The sequence below is a fragment of the Leptonychotes weddellii genome, chromosome 9 (genome assembly GCF_054177405.1).
Source record: "Leptonychotes weddellii isolate Sample4059 chromosome 9, ASM5417740v2, whole genome shotgun sequence".
NCBI lineage: Eukaryota > Metazoa > Chordata > Mammalia > Carnivora > Phocidae > Leptonychotes > Leptonychotes weddellii.
Window position 1 is genome coordinate 35,295,614 of NC_138377.1, and position 9,236 is coordinate 35,304,849.

The 9,236-nt window shown below is 37.7% G+C and overlaps 1 protein-coding gene and 1 pseudogene across 7 annotated transcripts in view; one reads left to right on the forward strand and one right to left on the reverse strand.

Annotated features, from left to right (window-relative positions):
• Positions 1 to 9,236, reverse strand: part of MNAT1 (MNAT1 component of CDK activating kinase) — a 200,723-nt gene that overhangs the window by 142,307 nt on the left and 49,180 nt on the right. The window contains exon 1 of one of the 7 annotated variants that reach the window (XM_031024499.2): positions 2,214 to 2,232. The exons of the other annotated variants lie outside the window; for them this stretch is intronic. The gene's annotated coding sequence lies outside the window, so the exon portion shown is untranslated. Of the gene's footprint in view, positions 1 to 2,213; positions 2,233 to 9,236 lie in introns of those variants that run through there. 7 annotated transcript variants of the gene reach the window in all.
• On the forward strand, positions 7,296 to 7,405 carry LOC115939801 (U2 spliceosomal RNA; annotated as a pseudogene).

Here is a 9,236-nt window from a genome sequence, read left to right on the forward strand (position 1 = left end):
TTTTGGGTTTTTTTTTTGAAAGTTCAGTAAGCAATTGAACAAATAGAAATTACAAGTGATAGTTGAAAGAGGTCTTCTCCACCCCTGCCCCACCCCAGGCCAAAGGAGAAGGAACTGATGGTACCCCAGTATCTATGGAGAAAGCAGAAAAATCACCACAGCTTCTGCCCTGAGAAATCACAGAAGGAATGGTTCCTCATAAAAGCTTTAATCAGTTAAAGTTGGCTGCCCCAAATCCACCAGGACTGCCTAGGAAAGCCATATTTCCCAGATACCTGCATTCCCTCCTTTCTTCTTGGGAAGTACAATTTGGGGAAGAGTTTAGAATCTCCTGGAAGTCTGGAGTTGGAAAAACAAGGACCTAAAGAGGTCAATCTCTCTATACTGGATTCCTAGGAACCTGAGAGGATCAGTTCACACTGTTTTTGATGGGTCCAGGCACCACTCAACCATCCTTGCCCTGTCCCAAGATATCCATGCTACTAATCACACTAATAAGTAGAAAGGCTGGCTATAAGAAAACAACAGTTCCTTTAGCCTCTGGGTCTTGAGGATGCAGCCCTGGGAAGTAAGTGGACAGCATGGGAACTCAAGACTGTGCCAAGGGTGTAGCTTGGTTCTTAACCAATATTTAAACATTTTGATATACAGTCCTCTAGTTGCAATCTTGCCCAACTCCACATACATTAGGGCTATACCAGCCCTAATCACTTCTTTCTTAGCATTATCTGAAACTATTTTTTTAAAGATTTTATTTATTTATTTATTCATGAGAAACAGAGAGAGGCAGAGGGAGAAGCAGGCTTCCCGCAGAGCAGGGAGTCCAACAGGGGACTCGATCCCAGGACCCCAAGATCATGACCTGAGCCAAAGGCAGACGCTTACCCAACTGAGCCACCCAGGTGCCCTGAAATTATTTACGCGTTGATTTTCTGTAACCTCTGTGAGGATGGAGGATGTATTTACACTTCATGAGAGCAGGAATCTGGCCTACCTGTTCTCTATCCCCAGTGCCTCACAGATAATAAGTACTCAAAAAACTATACGTAATAAAAAAAAAATGAATATAAAAGGGGAAAAGGGAAAATTTAATGAGTAAGGGGAACATTTATTTCTTCCAGGTATGTAGCTGACATGGTGCCCTGAAATTATTTACGCGTTGATTTTCTGCAACCTCTATGAGGATAGAGGATGTATTTACACTTCATGAGAGCAGGAATCTGGCCTACCTGTTCTCTATCCCCAGTGCCTCACAGATAATAAGTACTCAAAAAACTATACATAATAAAAAAATGAATATAAAAGGGGAAAAGAGAAAATTTAATGAGTAAGGGGAACATTTATTTCTTCCAGGTATGTAGCTGACATGTGGAATAAGCTAAATGAGAAGAATGACATAGGGAAATAAGAATTTTTAAGGTTGGTTATTAATAAAATAATAACATTGACCTTTGCAATTTCTATCTTAACAGTGCCATCAAATATTAGAGGGGAAAAAAAGTTCCTAAGAGAACACAGATCACAGCTGTCATTATCATGATCAACAAAACCCCAGAAAATTCACTTTAGGATTCGCAAGATTGGGAGTGGTACATTTCCCCTAATCTTTGTGGTTAGAGAAAATGAAATCTAACTACAGAAGTTGAAAATGAGCACACTTTAAAACTATACTAACTAGGGGTGCCTGGGTGGCTCAGTCAGTTGAGCCTCTGACTCTTGGTTTCGGGTCAGGTCACGCTATCAGGGTCGTGGGATTGAGCCCCGGGCTGGGCTCTGCGCTGAGCCAGAGTCAGCTTAGGATTCACTCTCTCCTCTCCCTCTGTCACTCCCGCTTGTGCTCTCTCTCTAAAATAAATAAATAAATCTTTTAAAAAATAAATAAATAAAACTACACTGACTAAAGATATTTATAAGCAAGGAGCCATCTAAAATACTCAAAAAAAATCAAACCACAAATAATATTCTATATTTCAAGGCCCTGGAGAGTAGACTCAGTTGATAATTCATTTAACAAGGTAATACAGGGGCGCCTGGGTGGCTCAGTCAGTTAAGCTGAGGTCATGACCTCCAGGTCCTGGGATGGAGCCCCGCATAGGGCTTCCTGCTCAGCAGAGAGTCTGCTTCTCTCTCTCTCTCTCTCTCCCTGCCCTCCCCACCACTCGTTCTCTCTCTCTAATAAAATCTTTTAAAAAAATGTTAAAAAACTGGGGCACCTGGGTGGCTCAGTCGGTTAAGCGTCTGCCTTCGGCTCAGGTCATGATCCCAGAGTCCTGGAATCGAGCCCCGCGTTGGGCTCCTTGGTCAGTGGGGAGCCTGCTTCTCCCTCTCCCTTGCCTGCCACTCCCCTTGCTCGTGCTCTCTCTCTGTCAAATAAATAAATAAAATCTTAAAAAAAAAAAAAATGTTAAAAAACAAGGTAATACAGAACACTTAAATATTTCTAAAAGTTATATACTAGACATATTATTTGTTTCCACAATCAGTTCTGTATCTCTACTTTTTAAAAATCTGCTTTAAATCATAAGGATTAACAGTATTTAAGAATTTTTAGAATAATTTATTTTCCTATACAACTTTTTCCCTTTCTGATTTTAACTGCTATAAGAACAAATAACTCTTTCCTTAGAGCTCAAATATATAAACACACAGAGAAAAAAACTTAAAGCTCCACTTCATTCTATTCTCTCTCACTTCCCACAAGTAACATACTACTTTTAGAGTTTATGTGACCAATCTTTTTCTACATATTTATGAAATACATATTTACAAAGTATTTACATGAAAATTAGTTATATAAAAAAGAACAAAAGAAAAAGTTAATAATTGCTAGTTCACTGCATCTGGCAACAGAGCAACCGAAACAGCAGTATATGGATAATCTTTGGCCTCCAAAAGTGCAAGAAAGTTTTTCATACAAAATCTTGTATTTTCCAGAGCACAGGAAAATTTGTGGAAAAGCCCAAATCCTTAGTCATTACCCACTCCCAAAGATATCACTATGGTTTTCTCTTGTTTTTAAAAACCAGAATGGTGTCTACCTTCTTCTCACTCTAAACAAGTTATTTTTAGATTTTGTTTTCTTATATCAATATTTAACTGCTTATATTCCTTTGTCAAGATTTTTTAATTGACTTACTTGCTTTACTTTTTCAAAAGGAATTATATTTCATGCAGAATTTCAATACCTATTAAAATAGATTAACTGACTTAGAAAAGGTAAATAATCACAAATTTTGTGTTTAAAGACTTTCTTTGAAGTAATCTAGTTTTATCAGGACTTTCTATTCCTCTTCAGCTCACCAGCTCTCTAACAGAATCTGTGGTCTTGGGGTGCTCAGTTTAGAGTCTGCCTTCAGCTCAGGTCATGATCCCAGGGTCCTGGGATAGAGCCCCGCAGGGGGCTCCCTGCTCAGCAGGGAGTCTGCTTCTCCCTCTCCTTCTGCCAGCCACATTACTCCCGCCCCCTCATGTACACACACACTCTCTCAAATAAATAAATTAAATTAAATTAAGAGAAGTCTATGGTCTTGAAAGATAAACAAGTAATAACTTCTATTAAAGAAAAAATTTTCCCTATAATAAATTATTCCTTAAACCCATGTGCACTGAACTCTATAGGGTAGGAGCTAGGTATTATTAAGGCAATTTTTTCTCTCAAAATATGCTGCCTAACTTTTCTAAGACCTGCAAATAACTTTTCTGTAACCTAAGGTTACATTGGTATGTATCACTTTATACCTAAAAGGGAATTCATTATCTACTCCAAAGCTTGAGGAAAAAAACTACTGCAACACAGTGTTTTGAGATATGAAGCAAAGAATTCATCCATAAAAACAGAAGGGATGGCCTGGAACTGCAAGTGTTAAAACATTACAAAACATTATAAATTTCCCCTCACAGCCTTTGGAGAATAAAATTTACTCTCAAAATTAAAAAGAAAGAAATTATGTAAACCCATTTTTTCCAGTCTTAGAACTCAAAATTAATAACTATTCAATCTTCTGTTGGCTATTACCATTTAGCATGGCAACTTACAACTAACAAGCAAGTAATATAACGCACAAATTCAAATATTATGTTTAAGCCCATTTTGAGCCAGAAAAATAGAGCTAAATACGGGGGGAAAGGAAAGAGCTAGTAATTTAGTATAGCTGTGCCAAGAAAACATGAGCCCGAGCCCCCGCCCCCTGCAGCAAAAAGTGGATTTGTACCCTCCTTACAAACAGCAAGGACCATGGAATACATCTAATTTCCCTTTTTGCCCTCTTGCCAGTAAACTCCTAAGCCAAATTTAAATGCTTTGTTAAATAGCACTGTATATATTTTCTAGAAAAAGGCTGGAAAAGTATGAAGGAAGTTAGAAGGATAACATGTATTAGGGATCTTACGACATAGATATGACTTTATGATTTTCCTTACTATACAGATGAGGTCACTGAGCACTAGGGAGTCAAATAACTGGCTTAAACTCATTTAACTAGTAAGAATTGACCATGGTCTGCTTCACATTCCACATTTTCTCTTTCAATCTTATTCTTACTCAAAACTTTTACAATAACCTAAGTAACAATCCCTAGTGTCTACCTCTAGCCCAAATATCTCTCCTGAGTTCCTATTGGACACTGCCTATTGCACAATTCCTCTTTGATAACCCACGGGTACATTTTTTTATTTAGAAAAAAGTTACCTCAAACTCGATATATCCAAATCCAATATCCTTCACTCTATTAAGGATACAAGGAGAATAACACAAACTTTGTGCATAAGGGCTCATAATATAGTGGTCAAAATAGAAAAAAATAAATAAAACTCTATGATAAAGGTATATTCTGAATACTATCATAAGCTCTCAGCCAATAAGCAATAGCTCAACAAATTATACTGCACACTCTTGGCCAGTAAGCATTAACACATCACACTCCAAATGCTCCAAGCCAATGACAGTTCCAAATGCACTATCCTGAGTGAAGTATTTCCTAAAATACATGGACTCTACTCTTCTGAACCCATTCTTGTTGCCACTGATGAATAGTTTTGACCTAGAATAGCCAAAAAGTGTGTGGAGGTTATAGTATTAGATGCTGAGATCCAAGTTTTACAGAGGCTCAATGCCGCTTCAAATATATGGTTGAAGAAACAGAGTGAGAGTCAATTAGATATTGAAAGTCCTCTAGCTTATGAAGAGCTTCAGAAATAATACTACACACTGGGAGACCTGATAAACAATTATATGAATGGTAAAGGAACACAACATGACCACCAGGAACATTCAGAGCTTTGGAGAATTTAAAGAAAACAAGTTGCCAGTATACCAAGCCAGGAACGTATCTTTATAGGGACCATTACTGTAAGTCTACCTTGGGAAAGCTAAGGGCAAATTCAATTAGTACTACAATATCCAGAAATGCAGGTCATACACTAAATAAGACATCCCCTTTACTTTCACAATGATTCAAATATATATTTACCTAAGCAGGACAAAGAATATTTACATTATCTGAAAAAGCTATCAACAGGTTCCTCCATTTTCCAACTACATATCTATGGAGGCCATATCATCTTCATACATTTCAATGGAAATAACATGTAACAATATAGATTCACTACAGAAGCAAATATCACAATCTAGCTGTCTTCTCTTAACCCTTACATCAAAAGAATTTGCAAAAATGTAAAACAATACTACCCCCAAATTTTTGTTTTGGAAAATATATTTTATAAAATATTTATATTAATAGGTAATATGTTTATAATTTTTAATGAATCAATATTTTCAAATTTTCTCAATTTTAATGTTCAATATGGTAAATATTAACAGATACGATCTTTATAAATAAAAGCTCTTGGGGGAGTCCTTAGTAATTAAGGTACTGAGACCAAAATGACTGAGAACAAAGTTATATGTGATCAATAAAGATTTATTTATCAAGAAATACAATCATAACTTGAATGTGAAAGGGGAGGTGTAGAAAGGAACCACTTTGAAATACACCAGTGCACTCTAGCCTTCTCAATAAGGCCTGCTCTCAGGTGAAACTACTTAACCAAAGCCTAATCAGCTGTGGTATTATCAGAGCCTAACTAAACTGGGAGAAGGTAAATAACGAACTGCAGCCAAGTCTAGCTATCCAGTCCATCTAACTAGGAGGGAGAAAAAACAACTTTGAAACACTTGTGAACTTCACAGTCCAGAAGCATAGGCTCACTAAAATCCTGAGACCTAATCACAAGAATAGAGACCACTTCCCTTCCCCCCAATACCTCTCCACAACACCACTAAAGGCCTACTTAGAACAATTCCTTTTATACAATACATCACATCTAGCTATCAAGAAAAACTTACAAGCCACACCAAAACACAAAAGTACATAATTGGAAGACACAGAGCAAGTTCAGAACCAGACATGACAGGGATGTTAGAATTACCAAACTAGGAATATAAAAAAACTATAATTAATATGTTAAGCGTTCTAACAAATGAAGTAGACAAGATGCAAGAACAGGTGAGCAATGTAAACAGAGATGAAGAATGCCTTTCATGGTCTTATTAGTAGACTGGACACAGCTGAGGAAACAATCTTTGAGCAAAAAAATATACCAACAGAATCCTCGAAAACTAAAAACGAAAAAGACTAAACAAAGAGAATATGCAAGGACTGTAGAACTACAAAAAGTGTAAGATATGTGCAACTGGAACACCAGAAAGAGAAGAATGAAAGGCAGAGAAGAAATGTTTGAAACAACAACTGAAAATTTCCCCTGTATTAACATCAGAGACCAAACTGAGGATCCAAAAAGTTCAGAGAACACCAAGGAAGACAAATGCCAAAAAAAAAAACAAAACCCAAACCAAACCAAAACAAACAAACAAAAACCCTAGGCAGATCATTACCAAATTACAGAAAATTAGAGATAAAGAAAAAAATGATGAAAGAAGCCAGAGGGGGTAAAACACCTCACTTATACAGGAACAATGATAAGAATTACATTCAACTTCTCCCCAAAACATGCAAGAGAAATAAGTGAAATATTTAAGGTGTTTACAGAAAACCACCTCCAACCTAGAATTCACTACACTGCAAAATTACCCTTTAAAAGTGAAGAAAAAAATGAATACTTTATCAAACACTGAAAAAATTTATTGCCAATAGACCTGTCTAGTAGGAAGTGTTAAAAAATATTCTTTAGAGAAAGAAAAATAATGGGCCAGAAACTCTGATCTCTACATAAGTAAAAGAAGAGCACTCGAGAAGAAATAGATGAAGGTAAAATAATAACTTTGTTATTCTTAATTGATCGCTTCTCAGCCTTTTGGCTAAGATCAAGTGTATTATTCTAAACAGCAATAACATATCTGATTATGTAAACTTATGTATATATATTATGTGCATATATATGTGCCTATGTATGATTATATATAAGTGTAATGAACAATAGCAATAATACAAGAAATAGGAGGAAGGAACTGGAATTATTTTGTTATTATAAGACTCACACTACTGCTCAGTTGTATAGTGTTATGTGACAGTGGATTTGGATTAGTTGTAAATGTATTATTGTAAACTCTAGGGCAGCTACTATCAAAAGTAAAAAAAAGAAGTATAAGACTGATATGCTAAGGAAGAGAAAATGGAATCACATAAAATGCTCATTTAAAACCACAACAGACAGAGGCTGGGAAGATGGTGGAGTAAGAGGACCCTAAGCTCACCTCGTCCCATGAATACAACTAAAAAACACATCAGCATAAATAACACAGAAAACAACCCTAAGACTGGCAGGAAAAACTCCACAACTAAAGGTAGAGGCCACATCAAAGAGGATAGGAAGGGCAGAGACATGAAGGGGAGCCAAAAGGACTGCTACATCTGGGGGTTGGAGGGAGCTGCCCACAGAAAGAGAAGTGAGAAAGAGACTATCACACCAGGGAGCCTGGACCAGGAAGACAAAGTCCCATAATATTTGGCTTTATAAACAAGAGGAGCCAACTTTCATATGTTCTTCTTTATTTTTAAGTTTTATTTATTTTTTTAGTAGTCTGTACATCCAACATGGGACTTGAACTTAAGACCCCCAGATCAGGAGTCTCATGTTCTTCCAACTGAGGCAGCCAGGGACCCCTCCTGAGTTCTTATAACCACAGGGACCTAAAACCTGAAATTTCAAAAATCAGCAAGCTTGGTTCGGGGAGAGACCAAAGGGCATAGCAAGTGAGTCCTCACACTGAAAGAGATAGCACAACAAACAGCTCATGGAGATACAGTGTACAATCAGCAGTTTGAAAAATGCCTGTGGCATATAAGACAGAGAGCTATTTACTCATCTCAGAGGGTATCCTGGAGGGGCAGGGATCACAGGAAGACCCCGCCAGGAACAAAGGAGCTATCAGGCACCTTCTCCCTCCCCTGCCCCTAAGCATAAACACACAGCCACCTACAGGAACAAGTGTGCCAACACTCACTACCTAACTTGCTTACACCAAGACCCACCCTGTCATGCTTCAGCAGATGGCCCTTTCCAGTCATGCTTCCATCAGTCCAGGCGCTCTGGGTTCCTCCCCAGAAGACCTGGGCAAACCTTGACACCACAACATCACCCAACCACCTTGATGGGTCCTCAGTTCTGGCAGCCATAGTGGCGCACCAGTCCCTATGGAAACCTGAGTTGTAGCTTGTTCAAATTGCACACCCCGCCCACACAGCCCCTAGTGCCTATGACAGCATCTGCAGGTCTCATTTCACAGGCACATCTGCATACATCTTGTTAAAACTATTGCCCCAGGATATAAAATCAATGCAGAGAAATCAGCTGCATTTCTATACACTAACAATGAGACAGAAGAAAGAGAAATTAAGGAGTCGATCCCATTTACAATTACACACAAAACCATAAGATACCTAGGAACAAACCTAACCAAAGAGGCAAAGGATCTGTACTCAGAAAACTATAGAATACTCATGAATGAAACTGAGGAAGACACAAAGAAATGGAAAAACGTTCCACGTTCATGGATTGGAAGAACAAATACTGTTAAAATGTCTATGCTACCTAGAGCAATCTACACATTCAGTGCAATCCCTATCAAAATACCATCAACTTTTTATGCAGCCATCAAAAGGAATGAGATCTTGCCATTTGCAACGACGTGGATGGAACTGGAGGGTATTATGTTGAGTGAAATAAGTCAAACAGAGAAAGACATGTATCATATGATCTCACTGATATGAGGAATTCTT